Source organism: Parasteatoda tepidariorum, chromosome 10 (assembly GCF_982258835.1).
Source record: "Parasteatoda tepidariorum strain Cologne lab strain chromosome 10, Ptep-v5.0, whole genome shotgun sequence".
NCBI lineage: Eukaryota > Metazoa > Arthropoda > Arachnida > Araneae > Theridiidae > Parasteatoda > Parasteatoda tepidariorum.
This window is the reverse complement of record NC_141764.1, coordinates 9,337,013-9,352,408: the sequence shown is the minus strand read 5'-3', so window position 1 is coordinate 9,352,408 and position 15,396 is coordinate 9,337,013. Positions and strand designations below refer to the sequence as shown.

At 34.7% G+C, this 15,396-nt stretch overlaps 1 long non-coding RNA gene across 1 annotated transcript; it reads left to right on the top strand.

Moving 5' to 3' along the window:
• The first annotated feature begins 3,644 nt into the window (after nt 1-3,644).
• Nucleotides 3,645-14,495, top strand: LOC147802139 (uncharacterized). Its single transcript, XR_015429997.1, has 2 exons — nt 3,645-4,648; nt 14,224-14,495. It is a non-coding gene; the product is annotated as an uncharacterized LOC147802139 (long non-coding RNA).
• The last annotated feature ends 901 nt before the right edge of the window (nt 14,496-15,396 follow it).

Below are 15,396 nucleotides of genomic sequence, written 5' to 3'. Positions count from 1 at the left end.
GGCTCACTTCATCATATATTAGTAATACTTATTTAAATATTATTAATATTAAATACAATTAAATATTTTAGAGAATTTTCTAAAATGTACAAAACCAGGAGAATTTTTATTACACCAGTAGACCTGGAGAAACTAGCAAAATCCAGTAGAGTTAGCAGCTATGTTATATGTATTCATGTGATTTAAAAATCAGGTAAGGAAGAACACCATCTGGGACTTATTCCAAAATTGATTAAATTATTTGCCCTAAATTTAATACTACCCACAACGACAGCTTCTGTCGAAAGACTGTTTTCCAGAATGAATTTGGCATGAACAAAATTACAGAGCAGTCTTAAAACAAAATCATTAAATTTTTATTCAATGGCTCAAAAAAGTTGTTATATGATCCATTCCAAACAATTTTCTACCTATGTGGACCATTTTATATAATTTATGATTATATCTTGGAAAATGATTTGTACATCATTAAATTTTAACTGTAAAAAAATTTAATCAAGATAAGTTTCTTAAAGTAATGTAAATTTTAATTAATTGTTAAGTGTCACGTTAAAAAAATAATCATCATGAAGAGTTGTAAACAAATATCTTAATATTTTTTTTTTTTTTTTTGTTATAAAGGAAAACAGTTCCTACATTGTCTCTTTCTTTTCCTTCCCTCTCTCAGCCCCTGCCTCTTATAATTAATTTTAAAAAATGTTTTAAAGTATAATCCCTACTAAATGCTAATTTCGCAGTTTCTAATTTCAAACATTTAAAGGTATTTAATTTTATGCAAACAAATTACAAAGTTAACACGTTGAATGCCACGTTAATTTTACATGGCTTGTCCGTCTGGCCAAACGGTAAATAACTACAAACAATCTAAACATGATAATATTAGACAGATTTCGCTAGTTTTATTAAAAGGTTTAACAATACATATCTGAAAAAAAATGATGAATTATATAAGCCTACGTATTGTTTAGAAATAGTAGTGGATAAAAATCTACTAAACTGAATTTATTAAACCAAAAATTACAATTAATAAACTTGAAAATATTTATTCGCTGTCCGGAGCAAGTTGGCATCTCTGTGTATATAAATAAAACTATTTTTGTGTGTTCTATATTGCATTAATTTCTTCAAACCATTTTAGTAATCAGGGCTGATTGTGCTCCGGATTTTTCGCTAACCGTGATCCGGAAGTTTCCGGAGATCGAAGGTTCAAACGTTTAAGAAAATCATTGATCACAAAAGTTTCCGGAAATCAAATTTTCAAAGGTAGAACTTGAAAACACAGTTTATTTTATTTGTTTGTAAGGGAAAGCCTGATACTTTATCAGCTAATATTCAAGATTAATATTCATTTTTTATCAGTAAATAGTTACTATAATAAACTCAAGAAAGAAAGACATATTTGTAAATTTCAATTACTTCTCCAGGTCATCATAGGTATGTGTAAATGGTATAAGTATGTGTAAAATTTTAAATATATTTTAAGTAAACTAAGAAATATTGAGAAAAGGGAAAAAAAACTTGTTTAAATGTTTTTCGATTTAAACTTTTTTTTTTTACTCAAGAAATTTTCCGGAATTTTGACTTGGGCTCACAATCACCCCTGAGTAATGATAATAGTATAAAAAAATAAAAAATTTACTCGAAATATGTGATTCTAATAATCTTGACTACGCCGCTTTCTGGTGACCACCATGGCTCTACGAACAAACTCAGTGCCGATCACTGGTGACCCCCCATGGCATTCAACGTGTTAACCGACAAAAAGAATTTAGTGCCTGGAACTACCTACAATAGCTATCAATATGTTTGTCGAAATAATTGGGCATGCGACCCTTCACTCGAAAAGGTTGTGCACCCCTAGTATATACCATGGGTCGTCAAACTTTTTTGATCATCGACCCCTATATAATTTTTTGAAATCTTCATCGACCCCCATAAAAGTAATTTTCTGTTAATTAATAACGTTGTTGTATTGCTATTTACAACTAACTGGAAATTAAATTAAACTTATTTCATACAAAATTGTTATTCTTAAGTACAGTTAAAGACACACATCAGATTGAAATAATAATATTTTCAAAAATTTTGTAATTTTCGTTAAAAAAAATTACAAAGTGTGCTAAAGTTTTGTCGCGAGCTGTATTAATCCATATTATTAATGCTTACCTTTTTTTTTACATGTATTGATAATTAAAATTGATATCTAAACTAAGCGAATGGTTTTATCGAAACAATAACTACTTATTCATAACTATAAAAGTTTTTAAAATGACACTGCAAATATTTAACACAGTTTGCAAAGATAGCTGAAACTGCGCATGATATTTGCGTTTGTAACGTCAATGCTCGTCACACGTGACATTTGGACAAGCGCACATATGCATATGACTTATAAACCAGAAGTGCTGAGTTCGTGCCACTGCGAGCTGGTACATAAATACCTGTTTCACCCGAATGAATTTATTGAAATTACATACATTTGCTGACTTGTGTGCTCAATATATAGGCTTATAAGTCATTGTCAAGTAGAAAATACAGATAGAACAATTCAGAGAAAGACATCACAAAGAATACATCCAGGGTAACGGCGGGATTCGAACCCGCTACCTCCACGCTTAACAGAGCGTTTGGACCGGCGATACCGCTCGGCCAGGGAGGCCCCTCCCGAATGAATGTACGTTTATTAATTTATGTTCTATAAATAAACTGATATTAAGTCAATTATAAAAAAATTCATAAATTTTACATACTCAATGAGGTATGTGTGATTTCCTATTAAGAACTGTTTTTCTTCGACCCCCGCTTTTGTTAAATAGACACCTGCTGGGGGTCTAAATAGACCACTTTGGCGACCTCTGGTATATACCATACTTTCAAACTTATAATCTTTCCGAAAACGATTTTCCCCTGTGGAAAATGTCATTGTAAACATACATACCTCTTAACTTTTACTCTCTTTAAAGAAGCTTTTCCCGTAGTGATACTAAAATGTAATTCCTATTGACGTTACAAGCAGGCGTTTATATTTAACCTACTTATCGGAGCACGGCAGGATAAAAGTCCAGGGATGCCAATTGCTCCGCTTTCTACAAACTGTTTAATAAATTGGTAGAGAATTAAAAAATAAACTTGTGGAGTAATGATAATTGCACCCAATCTTTAAAAGTGTCACAGTGGCAGAATAGCCTAGTTGATAGATCGTTGGACTCATGTTCAAGAGGTCGTGAGTTCGATCCCTGCCGCCCGAATGGTGTGCGTTAAATCTGTCAGGTATCAAAGTCCTCCAAGTTTCTACAACAAATCAATACCTTTGTGTATACAGAATTGCAGATTGATCGTTCTCTGGTTCAGATCCAAATTGCGATCTGTGGATGGATTAATGTAGGTATGAATAGGCCCAACCTATAAACGGACTGTGACGTGTGTGTGGCTGAATACATATTCTTAGCCACATATTGGGCCACTAAAGTACAAGAAACGCTCCCTGCATCTTAAGATACTTTCACGAAGCAGGCTTGCTGGTACAGGCAAGTCGAATTCTAAACAAAAGTGTCACCACGAGGTCAAGTTGTATTTCTTATAAAACTTTCAATTTTTTTTTTATATAGTAATGAAAAAATTACTTAAAATGAAAAATACTTAACTAAGAATAATTTAAATTTCGTTATCACTAAAACTCTTTTTTTACAAGGCGGAGAAATTCGGCATCGCTGTGTGAAGAAAATCTTTCATATGTGTTAAATTATTTTAACGTAACGGTGGACATAATCATTTTAAATCAGATCTATTGAGCCGTGATAGCTCAGGGGATAGAGCGTTTACCTTCCAATAAGATGAACCTAGTTCGAATGTCAGCGATCGCTGGTCGATACGAATTCCGCATCTGGCTTGCACCGACCACAGAGCTGATCAACGGATCCTGGGTTTGAGTCCCCTTGCTATCAAGCTAACCGCGGTAGGTTTTCGAAGTTTTCCTCTCCATGTAACACAAATGCGGGTTATTTCCGTCAAAAAGTCCTCCACGAAGGCAAATTTCTCTCAATACTTGATCAAGGAGTTCCCTTGCCTTCTGGATTGAATTCAAAATTACAAGGTTACGAAGTTGAACATTAGTAGTCGATTGTATTTTATATATATGTGGAATACAGATCCAATCTACGAAGCATTCATCCTATCACGTGATTGAAACCAAGGACATTAATAGACATACGTCTACATTCTTTTGTTCTTTTACAAGTACACCATTATTGTTAGAATGACTGGCTCGAGGAGGATGCCAGTGGAAATTGTAGCTTACTTGCCTATTATTGTTAATATATATTTTTATTAAGTTTAGCACAGCTTCTTTATTTTTGAGAAACCCTCGCTTCACCCCCTTTATCCTACAAATGGGGGCTCGTCCACGGGAATGTGGATCGCGATTTGAGCAATAACCGGATCTGTCGCGAAGGACAGAATTGACCCAGAAACTTTCATGAAACTTTCGAATCATCCTGAAATTATTGGATTATTTTGTGAAGCAGAAGTGCAGTCATCTTTTCCGTGGAAGTGCAGTGTGAAATCCTTGGATACGAAAAGGGATACGAATCTGGTTTGAATCAACGAAACATTGGATTACCATTGGACACTGAGAGTCTCTTCAAACAAGGTAGGAAATTTTCAATTTTAAAAATGTATAAAAATTCAAAGAAAGAAGACCTAGTAAAAGTATTAGAGGAAATAGGAGGCATCGCAGACAGCAGCGATAATATCGTTAAATTAAAAGAAAAAATTGAATGTTCCGAAATATTTAAGAATGATTCTGAATTTGTCAAAAATTTGATAACTAACGCCGTAGAAGAAAGAGTAAAAATAGCAGACAGGGAACTAAAACAAAGCGAAATTCAGATTGAGTTAGAAAAACTAAAATTAGAAAGACTCGAGAAAGAAATGCTTTTATTAGAGGCGAAAAACAAAGCATTTGAAATTGACCCTCCCAAAACAATAAATGATACACCTCAAACAAACATTGAGAATCTAATTCATAGCATTAAAACTCTATCTCTTCCAGTTCCATCGAAACCTGAAAACTTTATTCAATTTTTTTCATCGTTGGAAAGAGCTTTTAATACGAAAAACATAAATGAGAGGCTTAAAGCTGAAATCTTAATTAATATGCTAGGTGAAAAAGCAAACAGCATCTTGTTATACATTGAAGAAGAGGAATTAAAAAATTACGAAAAACTTAAATCATTAATTCTAAGAGAAAACCAAATAACCCCTCAACAGTGTCTATTTAATTTTCGCCACCAAAGAAAAAATTTTGATGAATCACACATTCAATTTGCAACACGAATTCGTTCAACTTTTGAGTATTATTTACGTCTGAGAGAAGTAAATGACTTTAAAACATTATGTGATTTAATCATTTCGGATAAAATATATGAAACACTAGACAGAGACACATCCGCCCATATTGGCGTAAGACAGGCTAATGGTTGGTTCAAGCCTCTCGAATTAGCACAAGAATGCGATATTTACTTTACGGCAAAAAGAAAATCGCAAAATGAACAGCAGTCAACATTCAACCACACAGAAAATCAACATCGATATAGGAGCACTTTTCATTCTCCTAAAAACACTCATCAAGAAAGATATAGGGCAAACACTTTTAAACGAACAGATAAATTGCCAGACACTAGAAACTGCTACATTTGCGGTGCGAATTCACATTTCGCAAAAAACTGCGACAGGAAGTTTAAAGAAACTCAAAACCAAACTAATCCTTCACAAATTAATCCAAATCAGATTAATCAAATCGAAAGTAAAAACTCAATCAATGAACAATGTGTAAATAATTTGGAATTTATTGAATTAAACGTTAATGAACGAAAAATTAACTGTTTAGTAGATTCGGGTTCACGCATTTGTGTTATAAATAGCAAATATGTAAATTTGAAAGATCGTATCCCAGAAAGTTCAATTGAATTAAAAAGTTGTTTTGGAGAGATAATTAAAGCGAAAACTTATTCTCTTACAATTTCACTCCCAAGTCAAAACATCATTAAACGTGAATTATGCATCCCGTTCGCAGTAACCGATAAACTTAGTATGAATTGCGTCATAATTCCTCAAGTAAAAGCTCTTCTTTTCGAGTGTCAAATTTCAGATTCGCCAGATGTTAAATTCAAAACAACTTCGAACACTTCGAATAAAAAAATAAATGATCAAAATGCTTATGCAGGAGATTTATTGCAAAAGGAAAATTCTCAATCTCAATGTTTACTTTTAAACAAGAAAAACGATCTGTGTTTAAATGATTCCTTGTCTTTTGATAATTCCTTATTATGTGATACTTTGCATGATGATAACAACTTTTTATTTGAATTTCATGATGATATTTTTAATTGTTTTCAATTGAATATAAATGATATAAATACTATGCACTTAAATCATATCAAAAATGAGCATGTTAAACAGGGTGTATTTAATCTTATCCAAAACTATAAGCCTCACAAAGTGAAAACAAGTAATTTAGAAATGAATATAATTTTAACAGACGATACACCAATTTACTGTAAACCTCGTCGATTACCATATGTTGAAAAACAAATAGTTGATTCCCAAATAAAGGAATGGTTATCAAAAGGTATTATTAAACCTAGTAATTCAGATTTTGCTTCCCCTATTGTTTTGTGTAAGAAGAAAAATGGTACTATGCGTCTTTGCGTGGATTATCGTAAGTTAAACAAAAAGACAATTAAGGACAGATTCCCCCTTCCTGTCTTAGATGATATTTTAGATAGTATAAGCGAGGCAAAAATTCATTCTCTACTGGATCTTAAAAACGCATTTTTTCACTTACAAATAAATGAAGATAGTCAAAAATACACATCATTTGTCACCACCAATGGTCAGTATGAATTTACCAAAGTGCCCTTCGGTTTAGCTAATAGCCCTGCCGAATTTCAACGATTTATTAATCACATATTCAGAGATCTAATTAATGAAGGCATTATGGTAATATACATGGACGATATAGACGTAATAGCGAAGGATGAAATTGAAGGTCTAGAGCGTTTAACAAAAATCTTTAAGATAGCCTCAGAATATGGCTTGGAGATAAATTTCGAAAAATGTCAATTTCTAAAAACTAAAGTTAATTTTTTGGGACACATAATCGAAAACGGTACTATTACACCTTCAATGGAAAAAACGAAAGCAGTTACAAATTTCCCTGAACCTAAGAATATCAAGCAAATTCAGAGTTTCTTAGGCCTTACAAGTTATTTCCGTAAATTTATTCAAGGATATGCATATATTGCAAAACCATTAAGCGACTTATTGCGTAAAGACACTAATTTTATTTTTGGACCAGAACAAAAAATCGCTTTTCAAAAATTGAAAGAAAAATTATCAACAAACCCAGTTCTCAATTTGTTTAGACAGGGTGCTAGAACAGAATTGCATACAGATGCATCTAAACTTGGTTACGGAGCAATCCTATTGCAAGAGGGCGATGATGGAAAATTCCACCCAGTTCATTACATGAGTCGGAAAACCTCAGTACAGGAAGAAAAATATTCCAGTTACGAGTTAGAGGTCTTAGCTATCATAACAGCTTTACAGAAATTTCGCATTTATTTATTAGGACAAAAATTCAAAATTGTTACCGATTGTTCGGCATTCCAAAAAACTATGGAGAAAAAAGAAATTACCCCTAAAATAGCTCGTTGGGCATTATTTCTAGAAGAATTTGAATACGAAATAATTCATCGCTCAGGGACACACATGCGTCACGTTGATGCTGCGGCGGCACCGCCAAATGGGCAGTAACGCTTAAGATAAGACCGCCATTTGGCGGAGGACTTGACTGTGGCAACCCTGGTATGCAGGGAAAAAAACATTTCTTCCCTCGCAGTCTGCTTTACATATGGCTTAGTGAATGTCGCTGGCAATGTGCCGTACTCTACCATTTTTGTATTTATTATTAATTAACTAATTATTATGTAACCTTCTTTAAATATTAAATTAAGCTTAAATATTATGGCTAGCTGGTGATTATACATTATTTTATTTAAAACGTATTTTCTTCTTTTTAGGCACGTTGTACCCCACGTGCCTCATTGGTGACCCTTAATTCTGTTCTCGCTTCTTCTGATTTTTTTATTCGATCTGTTATAATCTTTCTTTAAACGCAACAGCTATGCCTAATTTTTATAAAAATACATTATATAATGAAATTTAATCGCTATCCTCTGTTTATTTTCTTTCTATTTACTAATTATGTGCACATGGATACACACGAGGATTATCGTTTCATTGCGGAAATTTACAGGTATGTGATCGATTATTTTTTCCTATCTGCGATTGGTCTGTAATTGCGTTATGCTATTTCTATTTTATTATTAATATTTATTGCTTTAATTTTTGGTTATCTATGCATTATTAAAATTTCGCCTAACCTGTTTGGTTTCAATCCGACAACGGATTATTAAGCTACTTTTAAATTTCTATTATGATTCAATGATATTATTTAAAGCATTATAAATTTCACTCGACAGTAAGGCATAATTTAAGTGTTTTCGATTATCAATTTATGTTTATATTTATTAAAAAATGCCCGGATCGGAAGACCAGACAAATACCGACTCTAACGTACCGACTACAGAGTCTCAAGTGTCGCATGTTGCGGTTAAAATTCCGCCGTTGTGGAAAAATAATGTTAAACTTTGGTTTATTCAAGTAGAAAGTAATTTCGCCCTCGCTAAAATTACCAGTGATATCACTAAGTACAATCATCTCATCTCTTCGATTGATCCTGAAACGTTATCGGCTGTTTCCGACATTTTATTTAACCCTCCCGCATTAGATAAGTACTCGGCCTTAAAAGCCAGAATAATAACAGAATTTTCAGATTCAGAGCATGAACAAATCCGCAGACTAATTTCCGAACTTCATTTAGGAGATGACAAACCGTCTCACCTGCTACGAAAAATGAGAGAATTGGGAGGGAACCGTATTACAGATGAATTTCTGAAAACATTGTGGCTGCAAAGATTGCCATCCGAAATGCAAGCGATATTATCTATCAGCTCCGAATCACTCGATAATTTGGCGAAAATGGCCGACAAAATTTCGGAAGTGCGCACAACCCCAAATAATCACGTGTTTGCTGTGGAGCGATCTTCTCCTGCATACCCCCCCAACCCCAACAATATTTCCTCTCCATTAGGAGAGCTTGGGGCATTACGTAGCGAAATCGCTGCTTTGAGTAAACAGGTTGAGCGACTATCTCGCGAAAAAACAAGATATCCATTTTCCAGGAATCCTATCCCTAGGGAGCGCAGTTTTTCCCGTAGCACATCTCGCAATCGAACCACTGGTTATTGTTTTTACCATGCGCGATTTAAAAACAATGCTCGAAAGTGTCGAGAACCTTGCTCTTTTCCTCGAGAATCAACGAATCAGGAAAACTTACAATAGCGACTGTCGATCAAGACTTGTTGACAGTCGCTCGCTCATGCCGTTTACATGTTTTCGATAATAAATCAAATTTAAAATTCTTAATAGATTCGGGTTCAGATGTTTCATGCATACCACCAACGTCTAAAGCTAAAAATATGAAACCTGACTCCTTACAATTATTTGCAGCGAATAACTCTAAAATTTTTACTTATGGCACAAAATTATTGCATGTAAATTTAGGACTTAGGCGACATTTTTCTTGGAAATTTCTAATCGCTGATGTACCGGTGCCCATTATAGGAGCAGACTTTTTAAGAAATTTCGATCTTTTAATCGATTTGAAACGCGGCAGACTTATTGATAATGTTACAAAATTATCCAGCACTGGTTCAATTTCTAATCGTGTCAATTACTATTCGGTAAAGCTTATTGCTGAGGATTCACCATATCTCAATATCCTTAAAGAATTTCCGGACCTATTAAAAGTGAAAGCTAATTTAAGTAATATTAAGCATAGCACGGTCCACTATATTGAGACGAATGGACCTCCCGTACACAGCAAACCACGACGATTAAGCCCTAAATTATACGAAGAGGTAAAAAAGGAATTTCAATTCATGATTGAGCAGGGTATTTGCCGACCATCAAAATCGGCGTGGTCATCACCTCTTCATGTCGTTTCAAAAAGCTCTGGTGACATACGCCCAGTAGGCGATTATCGTCAATTAAATGCTCGTACAGAGCCGGATCGTTATCCTATCCCTCATTTGCAAGATTTTAATAATACGCTGAGCGGAAGGAAAATTTATTCAAAAATCGATATCGTTCGTGCTTATCATCACATTCCGGTACACCCAGACCATATTCCGAAAACTGCGGTCTGCACACCATTCGGTCTTTTCGAATTTCCGTTTTTAAATTTTGGCCTTTGTGGTGCTGCACAAACCTTCCAAAGGTTTATGAATGAGGTTTTAGGCGACTTAAAATTTTGTTACGTGTACCTGGACGATATTTTGATATTTAGTGTAACAGATGACGAGCATAAAGCTCACTTACGTATTGTTTTTGAAAGATTAAATTCGTATGGTCTAACAATAAATGTTGCTAAATGTGTTTTTGGCGTTACCGAAATCTCTTTTTTAGGACACTTAATTAATGAAAATGGAACTAAACCCCTACCGAACAAAGTAGAGCCGATCCTTAATTTTCCACTTCCGAAAACAATTAAAGATCTTCAGAGGTTTCTAGGTTTTTTAAATTTTTACCGCAGATTTTTACCTAATGTAGCCCAAAATCAGGTACATTTAACATCTTACTTAAAGGGAGCAAAGAAAAACGATAAAACGAAGCTTGTTTTGTCAACAGCGGCGCAAGACGAATTTAAAAATTGCAAAATATTAGTTGCGAACGCAGTTCTTTTAGCTCACCCAACGAAAGACGCGCCATTAATTTTACAAGTTGACGCGTCAGATTTTGCAATAGGCGGGGCACTGTCGCAACTAGTTAACGAAAATTTACAACCCCTCGCATTTTTTTCTAGAAAACTTTCGCAAACAGAAAGAAATTACAGCGCCTATGACCGAGAGCTATTGGCCGCATACGCGGCGATTAAGCACTTTAGACATATGTTAGAAGCACGGAATTTTTCATTGCTAACCGATCATAAACCATTGACATTCGCACTCCGTCAGCGCCAGGATAAATATTCACCACGACAATCTAGACAATTAGATTTCATATCTCAGTTCACATCTGATATACGCCACATAAAAGGATCCGAGAATATTGCCGCTGATGTGCTTTCGCGAATCGAGAGTATAAGCATGCCCAGCTCTGTAGATTACGAAGGTCTCGCTAAAGCGCAGCAAACCGATTCGGAATTGAAAAATTTACTGGAAAATTCCGAAGTTTTGCAATTGAAAAAAATTACCTTACCACATTGTGATTTACCTATTTACTGCGACTTATCAACAGGTACAGCGCGTCCTTTTATATCACAACCTTTTCGCGAGAAAATATTTGTTTCTCTGCATAATTTGTCTCATCCCGGAATTCGTGCGACTTCTAATCTAATATGTTCTCGGTTTGTTTGGCCTTCCATCCGAAAAGATTGCGTGAACTGGGCTCGGCAATGTATTCCTTGCCAAAAGTCCAAGACAACGCGACACACTAAAACACCGTTAGGGAAATTTTCAGACCAGTCGCAGAGGTTCGATCACGTCCATCTCGACCTCGTTGGCCCTCTTCCTCCTTCTCAGGGTAATTACTATTGTTTAACAATGATAGATCGATATACAAGATGGCCTGAGGCGGTACCCATACCAGATATAACAGCTAATACCATAGCGCAGACTTTTTATAACCAATGGATAACGAGATTTGGATGTCCAACTGTTATTACAACAGACCAAGGGCGGCAATTCGAAAGCGGACTGTTTCGTGAACTTTCACAGCTGTTGGGAATAAAGAAAATTCGAACTTCTCCCTACCACCCACAATCCAATGGACTTATTGAAGGATTTCATCGTCCGTTAAAAGCAAGCTTAAAAGCCTACGACACTGACCAATGGGCATCCGCCCTTCCAACAATATTACTGGGTTTTCGCTCGGTGTTCAAGGAGGACATTGAAGCGACAACTGCTGAGCTCGTCTATGGAAAGAGCATACGCCTTCCAGGTGAATTCTTTGATCCCACTCCTGCAGAGCCTTCGCCCAAGCAACTCCTGGAGGATCTCAGACGACACTTTGCCAGCGTACGCCCGGTACCAACTTCCAGTCATGGTCAGCGAACAACGTTTATTCACCCAGGACTCAGAGTAACGTCTCATGTGTTTGTGCGTCATGACGGGGTCAGGAAACCCCTCCAAGCGCCATATGACGGACCGTTCGAAGTTCTTAAACGACATGAAAAAACTTTTGAGCTTCAGGTTAAAGGGAAAAGACAGACAATCTCGATTGACAGGCTCAAACCAGCATTTTTGGCTGAAACACCTAAAGTTTTAACAAGTTCCAGTGCTAAAATGGACAAACAAACAACCCGTTGTGGTCGGGTGGTGCAAACCCCCCGACGTTACGTCACCTTTCGCTGACACTGCAGGGGGAGTGTGCGGCGGCACCGCCAAATGGGCAGTAACGCTTAAGATAAGACCGCCATTTGGCGGAGGACTTGACTGTGGCAACCCTGGTATGCAGGGAAAAAAACATTTCTTCCCTCGCAGTCTGCTTTACATATGGCTTAGTGAATGTCGCTGGCAATGTGCCGTACTCTACCATTTTTGTATTTATTATTAATTAACTAATTATTATGTAACCTTCTTTAAATATTAAATTAAGCTTAAATATTATGGCTAGCTGGTGATTATACATTATTTTATTTAAAACGTATTTTCTTCTTTTTAGGCACGTTGTACCCCACGTGCCTCAATGCCTTAAGCCGTTATCCAATAATGATTATTGAAACCCCTGAAATAACACCTAAAATTTCAACAGCCCAAAAAGAGGACGAATTTATATCAACAATTAAGGAATTAATTAACTGTGGTAAAAAGGATAATTACTTTGTGAAAAATGATATTCTTTACAAAATTGTTAACGATAGAGATTTATTAGTGGTCCCTAAGACCATGCAAATAGAAATTGTAAAAAATGCTCATGAATTAGGTCATTATGGGGTAAACAAAACAGAAAATCTTGTTAAAGATAAATATTTTTTCCCAAACATCAGACAGTGCGTAGAAAATGTAATTAACAGTTGTGTTAAGTGTATTTTAGTAAACAGGAAAAAGGGAAAAGCAGAGGGTTTATTAAACCCAATTCCAAAAGGTGAAACTCCATTAGACACATATCACATTGACTTTATTGGTCCAATGCCATCCACCAATAAAAACTACAACCATATTTTTTCTGTGGTAGATGCATTCACAAAATACGTATGGCTCTATCCTGTAAAATCTACATCATCATTCGATGCCATTCAGAAATTAAACCTACAACAAACAAATTTTGGAAATCCTAATAGACTGATTAGCGATAAAGGTGCCGCGTTTACTTCTAAAGAATTTAGCGACTATTGTGCAAATGAAGACATTACTCATCTTACCATCACAACTGGAATCCCACGAGGAAACGGAATGATTGAAAGAATTCACGAGACACTTATTCCCATTTTAGCAAAACTATCCATAAACGATCCAGAGAAATGGTATAAATACGTACCATTAGTACAAAGAACATTAAACTCTACTACATCTAGAAGTACCAAATACTCGCCATTTGAACTGCTCACTGGCATTAAAATGAAACAAAAACAAGATGACAAGCTTTTGGAAATATTGAAGGAAGAACATGAAAACACCATAATGTGTAACAGACAAGAGATTCGTGACAACGCTAAAGTCAACATTTATAAGATTCAAGAAGAAAACAAGCGAACATATGACAAAAAGCGGAAGAAAGCTCACAAGTATGAGAAAGGGGATGTCGTTGCCATTCAACGAACGCAGTTCGGTACAGGACTCAAGTTGAGACCAAAATTCTACGGACCTTATGAAGTTACTAAGGTGAACAACAACGATAGATACAATGTCAGAAAACTTGGAACTCACGATGGTCCTAATATGACTTCTACTGCTGCAGACCATATGAAGATCTGGGGAAATTGAGGAACCATATGGACTGAAAAAAAAAAAAAACTAATAATTTTTTTTTGTTTCTTATAGCCAATTGTTTTGAAATATTTGCTTTTGTACTGTTCTTTTTTTTCTTGTGTATTTTCAGAAAATGTCTTTGGAACAAACATGTCTATTGGTGAGAAGGTGGTCACCGCGGTCGGTGAAGAGCAGGACGGCCGTGTGGAATACAGATCCAATCTACGAAGCATTCATCCTATCACGTGATTGAAACCAAGGACATTAATAGACATACGTCTACATTCTTTTGTTCTTTTACAAGTACACCATTATTGTTAGAATGACTGGCTCGAGGAGGATGCCAGTGGAAATTGTAGCTTACTTGCCTATTATTGTTAATATATATTTTTATTAAGTTTAGCACAGCTTCTTTATTTTTGAGAAACCCTCGCTTCACCCCCTTTATCCTACATATATATATAATTTTTGTATTTTATTTATATAAAGGTTAATAAGTTTTGTATTTTATTTATATAAAGGTTAATAAAATTTGTATTTTATTTATATGAAGGTTAATAAGTTTTGTATTTTACGTATATATATAATATTTGTATTTTATTTATATAAGGGTCTGTTGACCTTTTTAATGATCCATTGTACTTGGCGTATGGGCCTATTGGCCTAGGCCGCTGTATAATTTTCAAATTAGTAGTCGTAAACCCAAAACTTTAGGCAGGCTGTTCAACAATAATTATAAAATAAAATAAATTTATTAAAGCAATAATCGAGTTAGAACGCATAAAATTGGCTACCAGATTAATTGTAAAAATAAAATCTGAAAGAGTTGACAGGTATGAACAGGTTGTCATTCAGCCAAGACTTTAAACGCAACTAAATAAGTAGCTTTTTGCCTATATGTATGTTTAAACTTTTCAAGTGAAACAGAACTAAAACTCATTTAAAATCAAATATATTAAAATAATAATCAAGTAATGAAAATAAAAATTTTACTACCACGTTAACTATACAATTTTGTGCAACTGTATATTAGTTACATAAAATCTATAATTTTTATCTCTAATTATAACACGATCATTCATTTTTTTTTTTTTTTTTTAATTTTTAGTGTTAGCTAACATAAAAAAATACTTACTTGATAAATCCTTTGCATTCCTTTTTTTTTTATCAACCGGTTATCGCACAGCGTCATATATTGAGGACAGTTCCTTTTTTCAAAAACATTCCTTGTGATGGGATATTTTTTCAGCATTATCATTTATCTGGGTGAAATAAAATATTCTTAGATACTATAATTTATGAA